Source organism: Cibotium barometz, chromosome 47, assembly GCF_041138505.1.
Source record: "Cibotium barometz isolate CiBa-2024 chromosome 47, ASM4113850v1, whole genome shotgun sequence".
NCBI lineage: Eukaryota > Viridiplantae > Streptophyta > Polypodiopsida > Cyatheales > Cibotiaceae > Cibotium > Cibotium barometz.
Genome location: NC_141092.1, coordinates 32,955,520 through 32,967,263, shown reverse-complemented (window position 1 = coordinate 32,967,263; position 11,744 = coordinate 32,955,520). Strand labels below are relative to the sequence as shown.

The window sequence follows — 11,744 nt, the reverse complement described above, 5'->3', positions numbered from 1 at the left end:
TTCTTGCGCGGGACAGGGTCCCTGACTCAGGGCCTTGCCTACCACCCACGGATATCCGGACAAGAGATGAGTCCATCGCATTCTTTCACATAGATCCACATCCATTCTTTCACATAGATCCACATCCATTCTTTCACATACTCATCCACATCCATTCTTCACATACACATTCACATCCATTCTTCACATACACATTCACATCCATTCTTCATACACATTTACATCCATTCTTCACATACACATCCACATCCATTCTTCACATACACATTCACATCCATTTGTCACATACACATTCACATCCATTCGTCACATACATTCTTCACATACACATTCACATCCATTCGTCACATACACATTCACATCCATTCTTCACATCCATTCGTCACACACATTCACATCCATTCTTCACATACACATTCACTTCCATTCTTCACATCCATTCTTCACATACACATTCACATCCATTGTTCACATACACATTCACTTCCATTCTTTACATCCATTCTTCACATACACATTCACATCCATTCTTCACATACACATTCACATCCATCTGATTCACATCGTATCTCATCACATCTATTCACATTACATTTCATTTTTATGCAAGTTTTCAGTTTGATTTTCTTTTGAATACAAGGAGTATTTCTTGAATCAGTATCCCCAAAACTTCTTGATTGGAATTCTGAATTTCATACCAAAATTCCTCAAATTCTATAACCTTGATCCACAGATCAATTCGAAGGGTCTCAAACTTAGTTTCAGATTTTGTGGAAGTTTTGATTATATTTTTTAAACTAGAGTCACACCTTCTTTCCTCAAAACTGACAAAAGAGTTTGGTCTTGGTCATAGTCTTATTCAAGGTTTGAGTTGGATAAGATTTTTCTTGATCTATCTTTCTCAAAAAGGTTTGATAATTTAATTTTCACTAATTTACTGAATTTCTTTCTTTGAATATTCACTTAACTTATTCCTAAATTAGTTACGAATTCCAATGATGAATAGATTAATCATTTATCTGAATATTTTGATCCCGATAGATTTCTTGAATTCTCTTTTTACAATCCGTGTGAATATAAAATGATATCTCTCAAAGTGGGGGTAATCTTTTGCCAACTCTTCTTCTTTCTCCCAGGTGGCGTCTTCTAGAGGGAAGAACCTCCACTTGACTAAAAACTCTCTGAGAACTTTTCTCTTGAGGACCTTCTCCCGAACGTGAAGGATTTCTTCAGGTTGGAGTACCATCTGGCCTTGAGTCGGAGAAATCAATTGTTCATCAAGTATGTGACTCGGGCTGGGTACATATTTCTTAAGAGAATTGACGTGGAATACATTATGTACCTTGAGATGGTGAGGCAAAAGAAGTTTATAAGCTAGATTTCCCACTTTCTTTATAACAGCATAAGGTCCACAGTATCTAGGAGAGAGCTTCTTGTACTTACCTAAAGATAAGGAACTTTTTTTTGGTCATACTCGAATGAATCTGACTCTTCAAACTCTCTTTCTAATCTCTTTTTGTCTGCATACTACTTTTGCCTATCTTGGGCTACCTTAATATCTTAACGGATCGATTGCATTTGCTCGGTCTATGTCATTAAGCTTTTGTCTGGACATTTGGACTATGATTAATGGGTTGGACCAAGTCAACGATGTAAGGCAATCTTGTCCGTACAAAGGTTTGAAAGGGCTCATCCCAATAATTCAATGATAAGAAGCATTGTAAGCAAATTCAACTAGATGCAAATGGCTTAACCACTTCTTGGGTTCCTGCCACAACATGATCGAAGGATATCCTCTATTACCTGGTTCACTCTTTCATTAGGAACTCAATGGAGTCTTCTTGGGCCCTTTAATTTGCCATGAGGTTATGGAAACGTTTAACTTTTTGACAAATAGGAGCCCGCCATGTAAGCAAAAACCATTGGTTTGTAAGAGAGGTGTAAGAGTGGTCAAAGGGTGCACTTTTTTCCCCAAAAAGGGAGGGGGGGGCAATTTTACAATTTTTGGACCTCCATAACTTCTACATACAAGCTCCGATCTGAGCGGAGATTACAGATCCATGATCTACGCATCAAGAGCTTTCCATAGATATGTTACATGATATGGTTTTATCCGCTAGATTTTAAATTCCATTTTCCCTCCCAAATTCAAATTCGAATAAAGTAGCCGTTTTGAAGCTTCAAATTAGAAAACGTTTCTTCTTAAGAGAAAAGGTTTGACTTCCTTAAACTGCCAAATAAAAGGGCCCAAGAAGACTCCATTGAGTTCCTAATGCAATCTGGCCATCAGTTTCAGGGTGATAGGCTGTACACTGAGATCCAATAAAGTTCCTACTACTTCGAAGAATGCAGTTCAAAATTTTGATGTGAATTTGGGATCTCTGTCACTTACTATCCTCCTGGGTAAGCCATGCAATCTGAAGATCTCTTTAAGGAAAACTTTGGCAACATCCACTGGAGTATATGTTTCTTTCACTAGAATCACATGGGCAACTTTGGTTAGTCTATCAACTACCACAAAAATGGAGTTGTAACGTGATTGCACTGAAGGTAATCCAGTGACAAAGTCCATACTGATACATTCCCACTTCATCTGTGGAATGTCTAGAGGCCGCAATTTTCCTCGCATCTTGACTTTCTCTGCCTTCACTCTATGACACATTAAGCATTGTCGCATATGATCAAGTACATCCTTTTTGAGTCCAGGCCAAAAGAAACTTTTCTTCAGAGACATATAAGTTTTATGGGCTTCTCTCAGAATCCTTCCCTTTATTTCCTCGTCATTAGGAATGCATAGCTGATTATTATAATACATGCATCCTTCATCCAATTTGTACCCAAGAACTCGACTCATTTCCTAAGGAGTCTTGCTTTCCTACATCAGAAGGGTAGAAATAGGGGCAAAAAATTTGTCCTGCATGATTTTCTCCCTTGCTTCACAAATTAATGGATTTGACACCACTTTAATGGATTTGACACCACTTTAATTGTAAGCAAGGCTGCTTTTCTAGTGATGAGCACATCTGCCACCACATTTTCTTTCCCCAGCGGATACTTAATTTCAAAATCAAATTCATGTGCAGGGTTTGCATCCTGGACCATCTCCTTTGATGCATGTTGAGATCCCTTTGGGTGAAGATCCACTTCAGAATTTGATGATCTATCATCAAGGTGAACCTTTGTCCCAAAAGATAATGTCTCCACAACTTCAGAGCATAAACTACTAAGAGTAACTCCAAGTCATGGATGGCATAATTTCTCTCATGTGTTCTAAGTTTTCTGGATGCATAGACCACTACATGACCTTCTTGCATAGGAGTGCCGCATAAGGCAAACCCACTGGCATCAGTAATAACTACCTCAAAAGGTTTGGTAAAATCTAGCAATTTAAGGACAGGGTTGGTGGTTACTAAGGCTATCTTTAGTTTATCAAAGGCACTTTGACACATTGTAGTCCATTAAAAAAGGGTACTCTTCTTGAGAAGGTTAGTTAAAGGGGATGCTATCTGAGCATACCTAGGTATGAAGATCCTATACCATCCGGTTAATCCTAGGAATCCTCTGACTTCCTTTACTATCTTCGGTTCCGGCCAATCTACGACGGCTTGGATCTTTGCGGGGTTAGGAGAAATCTCATCTTTTGACACTATGAATCCCAAGTATTCCACCTGGTCACTCAATAGAAAAAGAACACTTGCCCTTTTTTGCAAAGAGTTGGTGTTTCCTTAGGATTTCCAAGACCTTGCGCACATGATCTTCATGATTAGCAACATTCTTTGAGTATACTAAGATATTATCAAAGAAGACAAGAAAAAAATCATCCAAGTATTCTCGGAGAATATCCTGCATAAGACGATTAAACATTGCCAGGGCATTAGTCAATCCAAACGGCATGACTGTAATGCCTATATATATCGAATGCTGTCTTTGGGATGTCCTGTTCCTTGATTCTGATCTGGTAGTACCCGAATTTGAGATCTATCTTTGTGAACATTTGGGTCCCACTTAACCAATCCAGAAGTTCATCAATCCTAGGGATAGGATACTTATTTTTAATTGTTAATTGATTCAATTCTCTGTAGTCAATACAAAGTCTTAACATTCCATCTTTCTTCTTTTGAAAGAGAACGTGTGCACCCTATGGTGAGACACTGGGTCTGACAAATCCTTGCTCTAACAGTTGTCTTAATTGTTCCTTAAGTTCAATGGCTTTAGGGACTAGCATTTGTATGCACGTTGGGCTACTGGCTGAGCTCTGGGGGTTAACTGGATCTCATGATCTACTTCTCGAGACAGAGGCATCTTAGTCAGCTCTTCACGAAACACATCTGCATACTCACTTAACCACTCTGGCTCTTTAGCCTTGCATTTTATGTCTACTGGTGGATTCATCTTAACGACATAAACAGCTTGCCTCTTTTTGAGCCCTTTTAACAATTTAGAAGCCTTAACTAATTACAACACTAGGGATCTAGAAATTCCAGTGCCTTGAACTTTATTCTCATGAAGGTCAAGTAAAGAGATGGTTCCTTTGTGATAATGAATGTCAGCGTGATTCTTATGGAGCCAATCCATTCCAAGGATTCCATCATAGACTCCCAAGGGTAGGACTCTGAACTAGCACTCTGTTACGTTCCCATCTAGACTAAACTGAATAAGGTATGTCTCAGGGTGTGTGAAAAGAATCTTTCCACTGGCCAATTCCACTTGCATAGGTTTCCCTGATTTTTGATCTAGGACTAACTTATGTAGATATCCTGGAGAAATAAAATAATGAGTATTGCCTAAATCAATCAAAATCTTCAATTTCTTACCATGGTACTCTGATGGAGTCTGGAGGATACAAAATTGACGGTTATTCCCCTGATGCTCTATTGCGGCATAGATCTGTTCTTTTCTTTCCTCCACTTCCTCAGCTATAGTGACGGCTCTAGCTGCTGCAGTCTCAGGTGGAACTCTCTCTCTTTGGTTTCCCGAGTTCTGGGAGGGAGTTTGGAGACTGCTTTGCATGGAGGCTATAGGCTGAGCTGGCACTCTTCTGGGGTTGCTCTGATTTTGGCGTGGGGGACCCTGATTGGACTGATACAAAGGAGTCTGTCTCTAAATTCTGGGACCCTGGCTTCCTTGTCCCATAGAAGGAGATTGGAAATCCTTGAGCTGGTGCCCAAACCCGTGACATCCAAAGCACCTGTTCTCACTTCGAAGCTCTTCCCTGTGCATTCTTGAAAGAACTTTGAGGGAAAGGTTTTCCTTCATTCCTAAAACTTCCTGACTCCAGATTCTGGTTGGGACCTTGGTGCCTCTTCAGAGGTGAAAGGTTGGAAGAACTGTCGGGTGTCTAGAATCTCTTGAAGGATGAGGGAGCTGGCTTTGCCGAGGACTTTAACGATGAAGGCTTTGGTGAAGTCCTTCACCATTCTTACAGCTTCTGCCATGGAAACTAGCTTGGCATTCTTGACCAGGGTGTCTAAAGGTTTGTTCATTCCCCGATAAATGTGGCCATAAGTTGCTCTTCGTATAGTAGTGGTGAGTACCTCAAGAGAAGAGCAAATGCTTGATGATATTCTTCAATGGTTTTGCTCCCCTGGTTTAGCTCTAAGAATTCATTCATCTTGGTTTCTAAAAATCCGGGGGGACAAAATCTCTTTCTTAGATAGGCTTTAACATCATTCCAGGACTGGGTATTCCTATCCAGATGATTGGTGTCGCAATGATTTCTCCATGCCACCTTGGCTGTTTCCACGATTTTGAGCCTAGCAAGAGCCATTTTTCTCCTCTCGTTGTATCCGGTGACATCAAAATATTCCTCCATGGCTTCAACCCACTTCTCCACAGCCTCGCCCAAGTTCTCCCCTTCACCTTTGAAGGGTTTTTTGCTAGTATTGGACTCGTGATCACCATCACCATCACTACTACCACCACCCGTGCCCCCACCTGCAACACCACCATCACCAATGCCACCACCCGTGCCCCCACCCGTGATCACGCCACTGCTCCTCTCAGCCTCTCGGCCTCCTGTCGAGCCACCTTTGTCATGGCGTCCTCGCCATATTGCTCCTGCATTAGTTAGTGAAATCAAATAAGAACATATTACAGTTAACATGAAAATAAACTACAAAACAAAACAGTGATACCCACAAGTGGATTTGGCCTATCAGCAACAACAAGTGTCGCTTGCAAAGCGCGGTAGCCGTAGTATGTGGCGCACTCCATCTCCTGCGCCGTAGGTGCACGACCATAGTCTTCGGTCTGCATCAAGACAGAACCAAAGACTTATTGATTTCTTCATTCAATAATATTACCTTTGAAAGTTAAAACTATACTCACAAATGTGGCCACAAATCCATCTCGTCCCATCCGGCCTAGTCTAGATGTGTGACCAGCTTCTTGCAGTCTCTTTCGTGGTGCCGTCTATGTAAATTTGATTAAACAAAATAACATAGATTAGAGAATAGTTAGAATCAATCTAGCAAAGTTCATATTAATTCTAATATACGTTAGCAAAGGCACACACTTTCTGCTAGTGAGGAAAAGTGATGCGTAGGCGTCTCTCCTTGCGGAAGTATTGCCATGTCTCCATGCACATATCAGCCCTCCTCTTGTTTGTCTCCACCATACAGTAGCGTCTGTTTATTTTTCATATCACAATAGGCATTAGAATATACCATAGAACTTGTTAGATTTTAATGTTTTGTTTCTTTTATTGATTTTTTAATGTCGATCATTTGATAAATGACTCATGTTTTTATGGTACTTGAAAATCAAATTCGGACCAATCAGAGGGTACACCGCCACCTCCTACTGGTGGTGGTTGGGGTGCACAGAGTTCCAATACTGCACATGAACCCATTTACGATGATTTCTACTACGATGAGTCTATTATATGCTGGTGCGCTCGTTGTCATGGCACATATCGGAGGCCACGACGGTAGTGCTTTTCACATGAGATGACTCATGGTACTTTTGAGCGAGCACCACCACCTGAGGAGCGACATCGACCTATGGTATGTGACTGTTCTCCCTTAGTTTTATTATTGGTTATTTTATAAATCAAAGGCTCATATATAATGCAACCATATTATATATGTAGGTATATTCACTTGATGTGACGAGGATGACTTCACTATCAGTGGTGCACATGTCCCTCCCACACGGCACGGACAGCAGCTCGAGGTTTCTCTACATCCTCTACCTCCTGCTTTGTAGGCTAAGATGGGTGGAGATCATTCGTTGCCTACTCGTATGCATTCTCTAGTACAGACGTATGATCGAAGATGATACGGAGGATGGCAGAGAGGATCACTTCCTTTAGATAGAGTGGTTTTTAGCTTCTGGGGCAATCGCTACATGATTGCTCCGTCTACCCATCAGTGGAGCAGGACGAGGCCTCTTTATTGCATAGGATTTGCATGTGCCCCCTCGTTCAGAGGTCACCCTTATGTCTTTTTGTGGACCTATATATAGATGGGGTCCATGGCATCAGCTTACTCGCTACATTCGGAGCATGAGTACTTATGGGTTATGTCTCAATGCAGCCTCTCTTTCTGATAGAGGGATTACACATGCAGAAGGACAAAGACTCTATGTTGATGGAAGACCTTACTCTCAAGGAAACATAGCAGGTTTAATCAATAGTAGTCGAGGGATGAGTTCAAGAACCAATTGCACATTTGTGGAGTGTGAGAATAGTCATGAACCAGGACATATGAGTAGGGATGTAGAAAGATACATAGTTGTCAATGCTATCAGATCATTACGTGCTGGTGATGAATTACTGATCAATTTTGGATGGCGTAGACCTCCACGAGCACCCTTAACAGATGAGGGTTGAGAGCTTCATTGTATACAATTCCTAATGTTATTTTGACCTCTTGTACCCTAATTCTACACTTTAATTTGCACCATGTTCTCTACTGTCTCTAATTTAATTTGATAATTGTCTTTTATTGTCTCTAACTATTTTGTATCTGTGATAATTATTGAATTCCATGCACATCTCTCTTTTCTTTTATATAGAAGCATGCTATTGATACAATCTTCTTTGCCTTCAAATATGTAGATTCCGGATTATGACATTGACAATATCACAAATCAACGTTCACATGACGTATCTCACATGTCAATAGAGTGCATGAGGATCCTACGCAGGAGTGATCCTAATGCGTATGCAAGACTAAAGAAACAATATTCTCAGGACTTTAATGGGCATGATGATATCTTTGATAATGACAATGGCATGTCTGATTTTATTGAGGATTGGTATCAAAATAATAGTGTGAGCGATATTCCTAATAACAACGAGAAGTATCTTCAAGAAGAAGCTCTAAAGCGTATCTACGCAGGAAGCCAACTGACATGACTCGGTGCAAGCTTACTTATTCTTAATCTTCAAAACCGTTTTGGATGGAGTAATCTATCCATTTCAGCACTTTTGAAGTATGTAATAATCTAACATATTTTTTGTTACATTCTAAACATGGTTGCTTCTTATTGATCATATTTTTAATGAACTTGCAGGTTGCTCTCTCAGAAGTTCTTGCCGACAAGCAATTCCCTTCCTGCATCACATGATGAGGTGAAGAAGATGATAAGTAGTCTTGGACTTGACTATTCTTCTATACATGCATGTCCTAACGATTGTATTTTATATAGAGGTCAGTATGGTGTGACGTGTCCAAAATGTCAAATGCCTCGTTATAAAGAGGAGAAAGGTAAGGTCCCTAGAAAGGTATTGAGACATTTTCCCCTGGCTCCACGTATAAAACATATGTTCCAAAGTCCCGAATTAGCTAAGCTTATGACATGGGGAGCGGAGCACAAGAGCAAAGATGGAGTAATGCGAATTCCATCAGATAGTCCTGCATGTAGTCATATTGATTTGCGATGGCCAGATGTTGCAAAAGAACCATGCAATTCAAAGATGGGTGTAGCATTAGATGGCATGAATCCATTTTCAATGAGATCAAGTAAATGGTATACATGGCCAATGGTAGTTATTAACTATAATCTACCCCCGTATCTCAGCATTAAGAAAGAGCATTTAATGCTCTCTCTTAATTCCGGGAAAACGACAAGTTAAAGATCTGAATTTTTATTTGGCCCCTCTCATCGATGATCTTCAAGATTTGTGGAGAGGGATTGATGTCATGGATATGTCCGTCTAGAAGCATCGGTCACAAGACAGTTCATTGTTCGTGGAATTTTAGCATGGACTATCCACGACTTTCCAGGATATGGTTTTTGCTTAGGTAAATGGTTTAAATATATATATTGTCTCATACGTTTGTACGATGTTCATTGCGCTAATCATCTTTGTTATGTTTTCCATGCAGGGATATGTACCAAGGGTTATAAAGCTTGTCCAATTTGTGGTGATTGGTTGAGATTAACTTATAGCAAAAACCTCAACAAAAATATATATCTTCGACATAGAGACCATTTTTATCTGAAGATCATTATCTACGAGACAAAAGGCAAGCCATACATTTTAATGGAAAGGTACAAGAAGGGAGATGTCCAATACCAATGACACCGAAGGATTGGGATCTAAAGTGGACTGTTGGACCCGCTATCGATCCGGAGTCGGAGATCATAAGTGGCGATGATGATGACGCTTGTAAAGAAGAGAGCGAGAGGAAAATGTGCTCTAGCTCAAAGTCCTTCGATATGGTATACTTTGGAATATTGGAAGGATTTGAGGATATGTCATCTTCTTGATCCTATGCACATATTCAAGAACATTGGTCATTCGTTATGGCAACACCTCGTTGGCTTGAAAGACACAGCGGTAGCAAGAAATGACTCAAAGGATCCAAACTCAAAGCCCAATGTATGGCCACTTTATGATGAAACTCAACGTGAGACAACCTACGAGCCTGCCCCATGGGTGCTCAATACAGAAGAGCTGGAGACTATCAACAGGAAGATTCAGTCGATTCGTACGTCTACATGATATGGAGCATCTTGTCGAAACGTGTTCACTCTAGATGACAAGAGCTTGTCTGGTTTAAAAACACATGATTGGCACAATTTTGTGAAGGTAAATCTATCCAGATCTTTGTAAGTATTTATCTTCTTGCATGTTTTGTTGATCGGATTAATCATGTATGCAGCATGTTCTACCCCTTGTTATTGATGGATGTACTACAAGAGGAGTATTGATATACATCAAGACCTGGGCAGGTTTTTGCCGCGTGAGCTGTCCCTTGAACACTCCCCGCTAGCTGTTGCAACGGAACTTCCCTTAGATAAACACATATGCCAAATACTCCCTCCAGCATTCTGGCGTAAGACAGTCCTTTAAGAATACAAGGTTTCTATGCAAGTTTTCAGTTTTGATTTTGTTTTGAATACAATGGTTATATCTTAATTCTGTATCCCAATACTTCTAGATCATTGATCTGGATTCCCAAGCAAAATTCCTCGAATTCTGTAATCTTGATTCTCAGATCAAAATCACAGGTCTCAACTTAGTTTCAGATTTGGTGGGTGATTTGAGTGCATTTTTCCTAAACTCGACACATCGTCATTGATCAAAACTAAAGAAGGAATTAGGTCTTGGTCAAAAGTCTGAATCAGAGTTTGAGTCTGGAAAGGTTCTTCCTAAACTATCTTCCTCGAAAGGTAATATTTCAATTTCTCTTTTTCTAAATTTCGTTCATTGATAGTTGCTTACAGATTTCTAAACTAAACATGAATTCCTAGGAGGAATAAATAATCATTTATCTCGATCTCTGACTTTGATAGTTTATTTGAATTTTCTCATTCCCATCTTAGTGAATATAAAACGGTAGAATTTCCTCACATATTATCTACTTATTTATTTTCTAATTTTTGCAGAAATTAACATAGGATTAAAGAGAACCCTTATTTAATTATAAAAATTCTATATGCATCTAATTATGCATAAAATCCAATTCTGATGAAAGTCACACTTTTATCATCTCATAAAATCATTTATGATGAAAATCACTCTTTTAATTAAAAAAATATTTTATGCATAATTTATGGATACAAATCATTTATGATAAAAATCACACTTTTAATATAAAAGAATTTCTTTTATGCATAAAAATCATTTATGATGAAAATCACACTTTTAATATAAAAAAATCTTTTATGCATATATTTATGCATACAATTCATTTATGATGAAAATCACTCTTTTAATATAAAAGAATTTCTTTTATGCATTTATGCATAAAAATCATTTATAATGAAAATCACACTTTTAATATAAAAAATTTATCTTTTATGTATGTTTATGCATAAAAATAATTTATGATGAAAATCACTCTTTTAATATAAAAGAATTTCTTTTTTGCATCCATTTATGCATAAAAATTATTTATGATGAAAATCTCACTTTTAATATTAAAAAATTATCTTTTATGCATGTTTATGCATAAAAATCATTTATGATAAAAATCACACTTTTAATATAAAAAAATTATCTTTTATGCATAAAAATCATTTATGACGAAAATCACACTTTTAATATATAAAAAATCTTTTATGCATACAAATCATTTATGACGATAATCACTCTTTTAATATAAACTAATTTCTTTTATGCATCCATTTATGCATAAAAATCATTTATGATGAAAATCACACTTTTAATATAAAAAAATCTTTTATGCATATATTTATGCATACAAATCATTTATGTGATGAAAATCACTACCTGGTGCCCTCAAAACAGCCCTAGTTCTCCTTACACTAGGAGTAACCATAGATGGAAT

General features: G+C 38.5%; 1 pseudogene; it reads left to right on the top strand.

The window, feature by feature from the left end:
* Positions 1 to 7,212: 7,212 nt before the first annotated feature.
* Positions 7,213 to 7,831, top strand: LOC147611600 (uncharacterized; annotated as a pseudogene).
* The last annotated feature ends 3,913 nt before the right edge of the window (positions 7,832 to 11,744 follow it).